Here is a 14,036-nt window from a genome sequence, read left to right as displayed (position 1 = left end):
AGTGATGGTGCAGTGAGGAGCAGAGCACACAGGGATTTCCCAAGACGAGCTACAAAAATGTCTGGGATTTAGAAGCACAGGGATGCCCAGCATCCATTGGGACCTGGTTACTTCATCTGAAATTGGACAAACTGGAAACTTCTCATCCCTCATGCTCTAGCAATTCCTTGGTCAGGGAACTTGATGTAGAGAGAACAGCTACCAAGAAAGGCTAGGACCACAGAAAGGACAAGAGTGCATTGGAGGGGTGAAATCAATCAAAGAATCCCCTGTAGATTAGAGAAGGAAGGAAAAACCATGCTGGGTTATGCCAGGGAAGCAGCCAGAGAGACACAAGGAAGAAGTTCTGTAGTGCCACACTGTAGGCTCTAGATTATTATTTGGATAATTGTGACACTAATGGCTGTCTGACACTGATAGCCACACCACTTCCTCCAAGGAGTCAGGCTGGACTGGGTATGGGCTTCTGATCCCTTATTCTTTGGTACATCCTGTCGGGGTTTTTTGTAATTCTGAAACTTCTATTTTTAGATTTGTATATCAGCTTTATCATAGACTGACCCCAGTGTTGGAGCTATTAAAGCTCTATTAAATACTGGTCATGTGGATAAGAATGAGATTGATCAGGGTGTGGTAAGAGAACGTTCCTCCAATTATAATGACCTATGTTCCCCCTTGAGACTTAACACAAATTCTCCTTTCACCTCCATCTATAAACTATATAAGCCTGGGAGCATCCACACATGCATATGTCCATGGGAAAAATAAAGGCAAACACAGTTATTTGTTTTTTGAGTTTTTTTTATTATATATTTTCTGTATTTACATTTCAAATGTTATCCCCTTTCCCAGTTCCCCCCACCGTGAAACCCTGTATCCCTTCCCCCCTCCCCCTGCTTCTATGAGGGTGTTCCCCCACCCACCCACTCCCACCTCCCTGCTCTTGCATTCCCCTACACTGGCCTTCACAGGACCAAGGCCCTCTCATCCCACTGATGCCCGACATGCCCATCCTCTGCTAAATATGCAGCTGGAGCCATGGGTCCCTCCATGTGTACTCCTTGGTTTGTAGTTTTAGTCTCTGAGAGCTCTGGGGTGTCTGGTTGGTTGATATTGTTGTTCTTCCTATGGGGTTGCAAACCCCTTCAGTTCCTTCAGTCCTTTCTCTAACTCCTCTACTGGGGACCCCTTGATCATCCCAATGGTTGGCTGCGAGCGACTATGAAGTTGATCTTGGCAGGAGCTGGCCACTAGAGGAGACACATCATTACAGTGGAGAGAACAGGGACTGTGGACTCTGAAAATACCAGAATGTCAGTGTATTTTGTTGAAACAAATGTGACCTAATGGAAAGAAGATCCATACAGATCCTAAGATAAGTGTAGGGACCGGGGGCCCTGGAAGCAGGCTCAGTAAACTGAGTCTTCAAAGCACAGGAGTCTTAAGGATTCAGGTCACACTCAGAGCTCCTGCATTTGCCCATCTCTCCTGTGATGTCTTACAGTGACCTTCTCTTAGAAGCTGTGTGTCTTCTCCTGTTACAGCTCTCTGCCCAGGTGAGGGAAAAGCACTGTGGAGGAAGGCCTGCTGTGCCAGGAGGTGGGTACTCTAGATTTCTGAGGGCTGGAGAGAAGGAGATGGGTTCTCACGGAGAACAGATCGCTCTCTGAAGTAGATATCCCCAGAGTTTCCTCCATGAACCCCTGTAGTCTTTGGTGAATCCTGATAGTTTCTCTGAAATTGTGACACTCCAGTTCATAACCCAGTATTCCAGCTTTATCACAGGCTCTGAGAGCTCAGTGAAACATCAGCATCTAAAAATATCTATCAGGTGGATAAATGACTCTGAACTTGTTCTCAGTAGGAGTTTGCCAACATGCTAGCCACAGCACAGAGGACAAATGAGGAGGGAAAGGGTACTTAAGAAGTGTCACATAAAAACAAGCAGACTATCATCCAAATTAAGAGATATCATAGGTGTAGCGGAGTTGACAGACACCTGCAAAACATCCCATCTAAATGCTACAAAATACACATTCTTCTTGGAAGTCCGTAAGAATTTTCTGTAAAATAGGTTGTGTGTTAGGACTGAAAGCAAGTTTTAAGAAATGCTGGGGAATTGAAGTAATTATATCTATTTGATCACAGTAGAATAAAACTTTAATTCCACACTAAGAGAAACTATAGAACACATACAATTTTGTGGGGTTTGGACATCATGCACGCATCATTGAGGAAATCAAGAAGAAAGGGTAGGAATTGTTACATCCCCTCTTCACCTCAGCCATCCATTGGACTCCTGACAGCCTCTGAGAGCTAACACCTGAGAGCTAAGACAGATGTTCTCTGTTGACTGTTTGTCTTTGAAGAAGCCGCCTGACCATCTGAATACACCCATCGCCTGAGCACGCCCACTTTCTGAGTATGCCAGCCCCCTGAAGATCTTCTGAACCTGGAGACTGGCACCTGAACTTTCTTTATAATTAATCCAGAGACTTGTTTTCAGTTTCCCCTGTGATTATAAAAACCCTTGTTTGTTCTCAGTAAAGTGGAGCCTTGATTGGGACGCAACTTGGCTTCACGTTTTCTCTTGCATTTCAAACCCTCTCTTTCAGGTCCTTTATTCCCTCCTAACTGAGGAGAACCCCGTTCATGAAACTGTGGGCAGTTTCAAGAAATGTATAGAATCAGATGAAAAGGAAAGACAACAAGCCAAGCCCTAGAGGAAACACACGGAGGAGCCCTGAGCACTAAGGCCTAAACTAAGAAGTCAGATACCTGCCCCTTCTTCATCTATGGGCTCAACACACAGGACTTAGAGAAACCAAAATCATTACAGCTCTCTGCTCAAGACTCTCCAACACAAAACCAACATTTGCCTGTGAATGTGAGGATCGTAAACTCTAGATTGGGGTAAGGCTTGCTAGTATCTACAATGGTTTCAGAGACCATGCTGTACTTTCCCAGGGGACCACAACCTGAACAAACTCAGCAAATATGACTTCTTCCACCTGCTAAATGCTGGCTCTCTTCTGTATAGTCAGTGAAGCTCTCCTGCAGCTACCACTTTGCTCTGCCCCACCAAGCTGCCTGCCTATACCTCTGTGGGTACAAATTCCCTTACAGACAAGGCCTACCGTATCTTCCTGCTGGGAAACAGTTACAGCCATTGCAACACAGATTCAGGAGGTAATAATGCCACTGGAACAGTTTCCTGAATGCTGTGGCCTATGGGCTCCTGCTTCTCCTCCTCTGTGTGCATGCTAACACTGCATATAGGGGGAGCGGATAGGGACTGGGTCAGAGAGTCAGAGGCTGAAAAGGCTGGTGGCAAGGGACAGTGGAGGAGTAAACTAGTAGAGATGACCAAAACTCATGGGGTGGCCCCGTAGCCCATGGAGGGTCAGCAATGACTGAAGACACTCATCACTCAGGAACCTGCCCAGTGGAGGGGCTTTCATGAGTTGGACCTGCAGGTCAAGGTGCCAGGCACAAAGTTCAAAACAGGACAGATATGGCATTTCCATCCTCTGCGTTGGGTTGTGGCTGAACCAGTGACTGTAGCTACTTCTGACCCTCGGATAATAATGAAACCGATCATGTCACCATAGTGTCACTGAGCTCTGAGTGTCACCTCCTTGGCTATAGGAACAATGTTATGCCCTCCAGGAGGACATTGGATACGTTTCCTGCCCAAAAGCACACAGTTCTTAGACCCATATTCCACTACTGAAATGAGAAGCCACAGGTTCTCTTTTCCTATGCACCCCACTTTAGGCAAGGGAACCAGTTGGTTTCTAGGGTAAGGTTTATGTTCTCTGGGTTCTTATCAAAAATTTACTCAAGAAGGTTTAGTATCTAGAATGTATACATAGACATATACATATACATATGCATATACATATACATGTACATATGCATATACATATATATACATAGACATATACCCTTGATGGCTATCACTCCAGGTGTCCAGTGTGAACTTTGCTGACCTCCCACAGGATGGCCAATCTACCAGGCCAACCTACATAAGCCATAGGGGAGATCTCAGAGCCTGGGAAACAACATGCAAGGGTCACAGGGTAAGGAATGGTCTACCTTACTCACTGACCATTGTCTGCTGGGATGCCTGGTTCAGAGTAGAACCAGAGTAGTACTGCTAATGGTAGAAGGCACAGTTGTGTCCCAACCCCCTTTATCTCTCCCAAGCCTGGCTCATCTACCTGACACTAGTGTTAAGTGCTGCTCACACGTAGTGCCTGGGATTACTTAAGAGCGTGGCGATAAGCTGTGTGCTGGCACACGTCTGCAACCCAGCGATCTGCATGAGGCAGTAGAATCTAGTTGCAAGGCAGCTTGATCTACATAGCAAGAGTTTGTCTTGAACTATGTTAATAATAAAACCATGTTAATAATAAAATAAAACCTCCTGAGGATTCTGCCTTTCAAATTGACACAAGCTATAGACATCCGAAAGACAGGAATCTCAATTGAAAACTTTTTCCTTTATAAAACCTAGCTGTAGGGCATTTTTCAAATTAGTGATTGATGGGGGAAAGCCCAGCCCATTGTGGGTGGTGTCATGCCTGCACTGGGGGTCCTCAGTTCTATAACTTCAGGGAATTATAGCATTGGTCTGGTCTAGCTACCTTGAGAGGCAATGCATGAGTCATCAGCTCTTTATTAAACCAATCAGGACATGATGGAGAAGATGTTTACACACACTGAAACAGGTGACACTTCATAAAAACAACAATGCCAAGTCTGGATAACACTCAGCTCTCTGTTGGCACAGAAATCAACATTTGAATAATACAAAGACAACCTTTACACAGTGCACAAAAAGATTTTCCCAACACCTCCCTTGTTTTGTCCAGTAAAAGACTCTTTTTCTAATATAAATAAACTAAGTATAATAAGGACAATTATAAGAACTATCTGATAAGATTACCTTTACAATGTCTAGTCCATTTGTATTTAGCAACCTTGGAAAAAGTTCTCCATCTATATCTTATCTCAGTGAGTTCAAAGTTCTGTACCTAATCACTTTCTATTTTAAATTGCATTACCAATCTAAAAAAATCTTTTTTAGACCTTAAACCATTTTCTTAAATCCTAAACAACTCAAGCTTTATGTGAGATTCTAACTATCTATTATTCAACCTCATCAGAGAAGTAAGAAGGATAAATATTACCTAAGTAAACAGGAGGTACAGAGCAAGCCACTTCCAAAACTCCAGAAGTGACTGAGACTGCTGGCTGCCTGGACAGTCAGCCAAGGCTCCTCTGCAACGCTGGGGCATCCACCTGTCTTTGGCCTACAGGCCCAGAGTATCTGACAGACTAACCTGTGAAGCAGGAATGAAGAAGCGCTGGCCTACCTTGACTATGCAAAGTTAGTCAATTGACTTCCCAGTGTGCTGTTTGTCCACAGCTTGGACAAACTGTCAACAGTCAAGAACAGGGCTAGGGGCTGGAGAGATGGCTCAGTGGTTAAGAGCATCATCTGCTCTTTCAAAGGACCCAGGTTCAATTCCCAGCACCCACATGGCAGCTTACAACTGTCTGTAACTCCAATGCCAAGGGACCCGACAACCTCACACCAATGCACATAAAATAAAGTTAAGTAAATTATTAAAAAAAAAAAAAAAAAAGAACAGGGCAGTTTTTTTGCCCAATGCCTAGCTTTGCCACATTTGAAGCAAACTCTGTATGGAGGTTCTTCGATACCCATCATCTTCTTTGAAGTAGTATGGGGGTGCTGCTAGGAGCTGACATGTCTCACAGTCATAGAAACCTTTTGTTATTAAAACATATTAAATGTCATAACATCTCTAGTGGATAAGAGTAATGGCTCATCTTTTCCTCATTTCCAAGTTTCTAGAACATTCGTTCCCTGCAGTTTTAGTAATTGCATATAATGTGGGTTGACAGAATATGATGTATCATTAGCAAGTCAAACCTGACAAGGAATGAAAAGAAATATTAAATCATTAACCAATAAAGGAAACTCTGGGATGAAAAAAAGGAAGGAAAAGTATATTGTGACTTGTTATCTGCTGAACAGCCCTTGGAAAGTGTCCTGTCTATAACAACCCCTAACAGTTCCATGATAGGAAAAGCAAGAAATCAAAGGGGTTCATTCAACTTCGTCATCTGACAATTTTAGAGTCACAGGAGAAGGATGAATAAGTTTCTGTGGATTTAGCTTTGTAGGTGTTATTTATACCTAGCCTAGAAGTTTGTAGGGGTGTGTTCTCTTCCATAGGAGAAAAATATAAAAATGAAGTGTGTTGGGGGGTTCATTGGGATACAATTCCTAGGCTCATTGATCAGGTAATGTTACTAACATTCTTACATGTTTTGTTTATTAGAAATATAATTTTATAAACATAATGTAACTCATCACTACGGCTACCAGGTAACTGTAAAGGTTTACACCTAGCTGAATAGCAATTTGAAGACCATTAACTTCTCACACTGTCAGGCAGAAGGTTCCTAAGGTGTTTGTAAGAGTATGCTCAAAATGGAAACACCAGCTCATTAATAAAGTCATTTGGAAATAGTAAAAAAAAAAAAAATTAAATGCCATATTATGTAGACTTCTGAGGTGTTATAAGATCTTCTATCTAGGGCTGGAGAGATGGCTCAGAAGTTAAGAGCACTGATTGCTCTTCCAGAGGTCCTGAGTTCAATTCCCAGCAACCACATGGCTCACAACCATCTGTAATAGGATCTGATGCCAGATATTTTCTATATTTTTCTATATTTTCTATTTTTTTTTTTAAAAAAGACCTTCTATCTAAAGTCTATCTGAGTAGGCAAATGTTGCTTGTTTCTAGCTATTTATTATCTGCTTAACTTTGAAAACTAACTTTAATTTTTTTCAAAACTTACTTTTAATGATGGTTCTTAAATGCCTTAACCTCCCTTCTAGCCCACCACTCACCAGAGGTAGTGGGAAAGACAGGATATGGGAGAAGTGGACCTGTTTAGAAATGGTTCTTTGGTGCAAATCCCATCTGCATTGTCAGGAAATCAGCAGTTCAGTTCACAGGTCAGCAGTAGCAGCTTGATCCACTTGCAAACACTTGACAGATACATCAGCAGGTCCAACTCTGTAGTGTCAGGATTGCAGCACATGGCATGACCTAGCAGGAAGAGCCAGGCAGGAAGGATTTGGACCAGCACGTTTGTCAGGAGCAGATCTAGGCTGCGGCTCTCTCAAAAATCAAAGATCAACGAAGATGCAAGTCCAACAAGCAATGCATAGCTAGCTCCATAAGCAAACCAAGCCCAGCCAAGCTTCACTCTCCTCTCCCAGTCTGTTGAGCCCTATTTATACTCCCTCCAAATGTCATGTGTCCTCCACAGGTCTTGCCTCAGCACGTGTGTCTGTCTCAGCTAACATCACTCTGCCAATCTGCCCAAGTACTCAGAGTGGCATGAAGCTACAGCATACAGCAGTTGTTTTTGGTGTGTTTCTCTCTAGGGAGTTCTGACAAGTGGAGCTTAACTATGCAATGTAAGGCCAGCCACTACATGCTCATGTGTCCTTTCACATGGAGGAAAGGTTTATTTACTTACCCTTTGTAAGTGAATAATGTGCTTATACTTATACATTGCTGTTCATCAGCAACAGAGGTCAGGATAGGAATTCACACAGAGCAGGAAGTTGGAGGCAGGAGTTGATGCAGAGGACATGGAAGGGTTCTGCTTACTGGATTGTTTCCCCTAGCTTGCTCAGTTTGCCTTCTTATAGAACTCAGGACTACCAGCCTGAGGATGGCACCACTCACAATGAGTCCTCCCCCATGGATCACTAATTGAGAAAATGTTTTACAGCTGGATCTCATGGAGGCATTTCCTCAAGACAGGGTCCTTTCTCTGTGGTGACTCCAGCTTGTATCAAGTTGACACACAAATCCAGCCAGTGCAGAGGCTTTCAGTGGCTCCAAGCTCAGAGTCATAGAGCCAGTGTCTTTAGTTAGTTGGACACCATGGGCTGCTGCACCAGCTGTAGAAGGGTCCCCATGTACTCTGCTACTTACTGCAGTGCTGTTCAGAGACTCTGACTGATGATGGCAAAGACCATAGAAAGTGTGGAATAGAGAGTCCCAGTGGTATTTTTCTGTATATGAAGAAATTGTGAGTGTGTGTATGTGTGTGTGTGTGTATGAGTGTGTGAGAGTGTGTATGTGTTTTGAAGGAAATGTGTGTGTGTTGTGTGTATGTGAGTGTGTGTTGTATGTGAGAATGTATGTGTGTTATGTGTGTATGTGTGTGTTGTGTGTATGTGAGTGCATGTGTGGGTATGTATATGTATATGTATGTGAGTATGTGTGAGACTATATGAATGTGTGGGTATATGTGTGTGTGAGTATATGCGTGTGAGTACATATGTGTGTGTGAGTGTTGGGAGAGTGTGTATGTGTATATGGGAGTATGTGAGTGTGAGAGTATTGTGTGTTTTGTGTGTGTGTGTTGGGAAGAGTGTATATGTGTGTTGTGTGTATGCGTGTGTGTGTAAGATTGTGTGTGTGTGTATGTGTGTGTGTGTGTGTGTGTGTAGCTCAGGGAAGCATCTGAAATGACACACCACTACACTCCCATTTGATATAATCAGATTTAAGACCCATAACAAAAGTATTGTCAAAGACTTGGAGCAACTGATACAGTGACACAATGGCTAGAGGAGAGCTAAAATGATCACATGGTGCTTGGGCAGTGGGGGGCAAACTGGCACTTTCTCCAAAGTTAAAGATGTGTGCCCTATAACTCAACGGTTCTACTCTCTGTGTTAGCCTGAAGAAACGAGTGAATGTGATCACACAGTTATGGATCACATTTGCTTATTTATGTTTTGTTTTGTTTTGAGACAAGGTCTCTCTCTAACACAGCCGTGGCTGCTTGGGAACTCACTATGTAGGTCAGGCTAGCCCAAACTCACCAATCCGCCTTCTTCTGCCTCTGCCTCTGCCTCCTCAATGTTGGGATTAAAGGCATGTGCCACCACTCCCAGCTCCAAGTCTTATTTGAAATAGCCCAAACCAGAAGTCTCTCAGATGTGTATCAATATGTGAGTAGGTAACAGGGTGGCATGTCCACTCACAGTTAAAGGACAATGACATTTGAATCTCAAAGGCATTGTGCTCAGGGACAGAGTCTTCCACACGTGATTCTTTTCTGAGACAGAGGAGTCAAGGCTCTGGTGTTTCTGAACTATATTCCATTTTTAAACATTTTAAACTTTAGCTCCAGAAAGTAGTTAGTTGGTTGCCTGGTTACAGGGCTCAGGTCAATGCTTAATGAAAAGGAGCACAGAGAAATGTTTTTTTAGCCAGAAAATAACAAATATTCTCTATATTTGAAGTGGGTATGGTTACATGCATAATTTTTATTCCAATCTACTAAGCTATGGAGGTAAATGGGTGAATTTGAGTGAATACGTATCATTTGACAGTAAAAGTCTACAAATGTAAGACAATTAATTACTGAAATCTAAAAACTGCCTGCTGACACTCTTGCACCGCATTTAGACACCAGCAGGAGCATCAGGTGATCATCTCCCTGTGCTCAAAGGCTGACTAGCGCCTAAGCCCTGGAGGAATGTTATCTTTGTCTGCCCTCTTGTGTCCAACGTGAGTAATGCAAGAATCCTCGCTTCATGATGTCCTATGGTCTTCAATGCAGTGGATAAAAAAAACCCTTAGTGTTAAAAGTCTTGAAAAGGTCAGGAACTCAAGGCAAATACCTAAACATAATAAAAGCAATATACAGCAAACCAGCAACCAACATCAAATTAAATGGAGAGAAACTTGAAGCAATCCCACTAAAATCAGGGACAAGACAAGGCTGTCCACTCTCTCCCTATTTGTTCAATATAGTGCTTGAAGTTCTAGCCAGAGCAATTAGACAACTAAAGGAGATCAAGGGGATACAAATGGGAAAGGAAGAAGTGTACTGGCTGGTTTTGTGTGTCATCTTGGCACAGCTGGAGTTGCCATAGAGAAAGGAGCCTCCCTTGAGGAAATGCCTCTATGAGATCCAGCTGTAAAGCATTTTCTCAATTAGTAATTGATGGGGGAGGGCTCATTGTGAGTGGTGCCATCCCTGGGCTGGTAATCCAGGGTTCTATAAGAAGGCAAGCTGAGCAGGACAGGGGAAGTAAGCCAGTGAGCAGCATCCCTCCATGGCCTCTGCATCAGCTCCTGTCTCCAAGTTCCTGCCCTGTGTGAGTTCCTGCCCTGACCTCCGTTGGTGATAAACAGCAATGTAGAAGTAAGCTGAATAAACCCTTTCCTCCCCAACTTGCTTCTTGGTCATGATGTTTGTGCAGGAATAGAAACCCTGACTATGACATCAAGGTATTACTATTTGTAGATGATATGATAATACACATAAGCAACCTCAAAAATTCTACCAGAGAACTTTCACACATGATAAACAACTTCAGCAAAGTGTCTGGATAAAATTAACCCAAACAAATGAGTAGCCTTCCTCTACACAAAGGATAAATAGTCTGAGAAAAAATTAGGGAAACAACACCCTTCACAGTAGTCACAAAGGATATAAAATATCTTGGTGTAACTCTAACCAAGCAAGTGAAAAATCTGTATGACAAGAACTTTAAATCTCTGAAGAAAGAAATTGAAGACCTCAAAAGACAGAAAGATCTCCCGTGTTCACGGATCTGTAGGATTAATGTAGTAAAAAATGTTCATCTTACTAAAAGCAATCTACAGATTCAATGCAATCCCCATCAAAATCCCAACCCAATTCTTTACAGAGATAGAAAGAGCTATTCTCAACTTCATCTTCATAACAAAAAAAAAAAACCCAGGATAGCGAAAACAATTCTCAACAATACATGGAATAGGTACTCAGGGAGACAGGGGACAGCAATCCTTTGTAATGGCTATGTCTGGGCCTTTCAGACATGCACAGTTAAACATCTTTACAGTGTAGTATAATCATGCAAGTGTGAGTCTCACCATGTCTACAGAACCTTTAGAATATGAACAAACATCAGTGGGCATCAGAAAACCAGAATACTTCTTCTGGCCACACATGCACTGTCCCAGGCTAGAAGGAATAGTGGACTCGTTATCTTTTTTTTTTTTTAAATGACACTCACAGCTTTGGAACAGGGATAGAAGAACGGGTAAATTTTTTGTAAAATATCCATCCTAAGTGACCTTTAATCTACAGAAGCTGTTGGAGGCGTCAGTTGTTGGCAACCTTGCTGGCTGAAATGGAAGCCTTTGGATCCTAAGTTCTGAAAGTTTCTATGGCTCATATTTGTATGTTGAAGACTGATGTCCAACGTGATGAATGATACTAAGATTCAGGCCTGTCGGGTCTGGGTTCTGAATACAACTGTGCATCTCTCCTACCCGGAAGGACAAAAAGGGAAATCTTTAAACCAGAGAGTTAACCTACATCACATAGCAAATCTGCTGGTATCTGAATCTTGGTTTAGAAACCACACAGCTCATGATATATACACACATACATATGAAACATATTCCTATCTTTAGATAGGTAGATAGATAGATAGATAGATAGATAGATAGATAGATAGTATCCACACATTGAACAGATTATCTTTGAATTCCTGAGCTCATCAATCCTCCAGCCTCAGCCTCCCTAGTAGTCAGGACACACATATTTACCACAGCACTCAGCTTACAGCTTACCATGATTTTGTTACAGCTGCTTGGATTTCCTAGGATGCCAAAGCTGCTACTATTTTAGTTATTTACAATCCATTTACAGACTGAGAAAACTTGAGACTTGCCAAGAGGTGGACATCTGGGACTTGAAGAAGAAGAGGAAAAGGATGGAGAGAAGAGAAAGAGGTAAAGAAGAGAGAAAAGGCCCCAGTCACGGGGGTGTGAAAGAAAGTTGCCCTTCATTGAACTCAGACATATGTAGTGTCATAAGTGAAATGAATGAGCATGTGGAGCAAGACAGGACACCGACAGAATTGGTACCAAGTAACACATGTAAGTGTTAGCAGAACAAACAAATGAAGAGCGGCACATGGATGTGTGGTTGGGGAAACACAAGATGACTCACTGGATAAAGGCATTTGCTGCAATGCCTGAAGATGACCTGCATTCCATCCCTGGAAACCATGCTCTGGAAGAGAGAACTACTGAAACGTGTCCTCTGACTGTTCCACATAACAGACTGTGGCATGTGCCTTCTTCTCAAATATAGTTAAAATTTAATGAATGTAAAAAATCTTCCCAATGGTGCTGGAAATCTCTGTGGGATTGAGATGGAAGACCCACTGCAGCCTGACCCAGAGCTCAGAGATCCCTTGGGTCCCTTGGGCCCCAGAGAACTTACATTGCTGGGTAGGAAGTTCCATCCTTCACTCCACCCCACAGTGTAGGTGGCCCAGGGGTAGGAACCAGAGCAGCCCTAGAGGTATCTTGGCAAAAGGAACTAGCAGGAAGAACACCCACATCAGAACCACACATCAGTACCACTCAAATGAAAGAGGCTCCCCTGAGCATACCCCTACCCCCATGTGACTGGTCATGATGAGGCTGGCTGAGTCCTGGCCTGTGAGTGTACATATGACATCAAAATTGAGTCTGTTCTAACAGCTGCTGACACATTGTGGGTGTTGCTATTTCCTTGTGACCTTGAGGTCAGCCTTGTCAAGGTACTCTTGTTTTCAAACACTGTTTTTACCCACAGCCAGACCCCAGCTTATCCAGCCAGGCTCACTGAGGGAACCTCTGGACCTGCTGCCATCATTCAATCCTGGGATTAGTCAGTCATGAGTGGCATGGGCTAGTCCCAATGGCACAAATCTATCTTCCACCAATCCCGCTTCTTCTGGGCTACGTAAAGGACTGTGGGAATCATATGTGCATATTTCCTGTTCTCTAGACTCTCCAGCTGGACATGGCATCACCTGTGCCAAGAATGATGTTTCTGCCTGCCAAAGCTTTCGTGGCCTCCCATAGCCTGGCTGACAGCAGGCAAAGGAGACAGTCTGGTAGGGAGGGGCTATGGGATAAAGTAAATGCTGCCCCCTCAGGGCAGATCAGATTCAAGTGGCCTAGTAGAAGGTCACCACGGTCCACATTAGGATGTCCTGAGGTGAGAGACATCAAGGGATGTACAGCTCAGCTACTAATAGGACCTATATAGACTGCCTGACACATCCCCTTCACCATGGAAGACAAGCCACGCCTTTGCCCAAGGTCCAAGTGGATTGCATGGGGAACAGAACACCAGCGCCCTCTACTGTACTGTGATGTGGGATAGGAGTTCCTGTATCTCCCTGGGCAAGGGAGACCTTTGCATTGGCCAGCAATGAAGGGCACATTCAGAACCAAATGCCAGAGAGAAAGTATTATTGTCATTACTATCCTACGGCGAGGAACAACTACAACCATAACCAACACCCACAGCCACTCACAGAGAATGAAAATGTCCCAACATCCACCCTCCCACCCCACCAAGAGGTTTCTAATCTCCAAGACCAGCACCCTCAGAACTCCTTATGCTGAAGTGGATCCTGTATGGGGTGTCCTCAGAAATATCTGATCCTCCTAAAGCTACAAGAGGCCCTGTGGTTTACTGGGTAGGTACACTATTCCCACACAGTCAACTACCTTCTAGCTCCTCTCCATGGTGCCTCTGACTCTACACCATTGTATAATTCTTACCCAGGCCCCTATCCCCTTCCAGAGTCTCATCCTGCAGTGGGAAGAGGAGAATCATGAGCCCACACACCACAGCATTTAAGCAGCCAGAAAGTCTGCCCAGCCACATTCTCTTCGGAATCTTGCTTTGTGTCTTTCTTTGTGCCTGAAAGAGGTCTTTTTGCATGCTGTGTTGCGCAGACAGGCAACAGCATATCAAGGCCTCCTCCAGAAGTCTGGTCTGGGCAACTGGTAGGTGCCTTCTCCAAGGCGGGCAATGGAGCCCCTTTTAAGACACCGGGACCTTTTTTCTTAAGTCTTGAGTCACTGTGTTAATTCCCCCTGCAATCACATTCCCATCATGGG

This window comes from Mastomys coucha, unplaced genomic scaffold (assembly GCF_008632895.1).
Source record: "Mastomys coucha isolate ucsf_1 unplaced genomic scaffold, UCSF_Mcou_1 pScaffold22, whole genome shotgun sequence".
Classification (NCBI taxonomy): Eukaryota; Metazoa; Chordata; class Mammalia; order Rodentia; family Muridae; genus Mastomys; species Mastomys coucha.
This window is presented reverse-complemented; position numbering follows the sequence as displayed.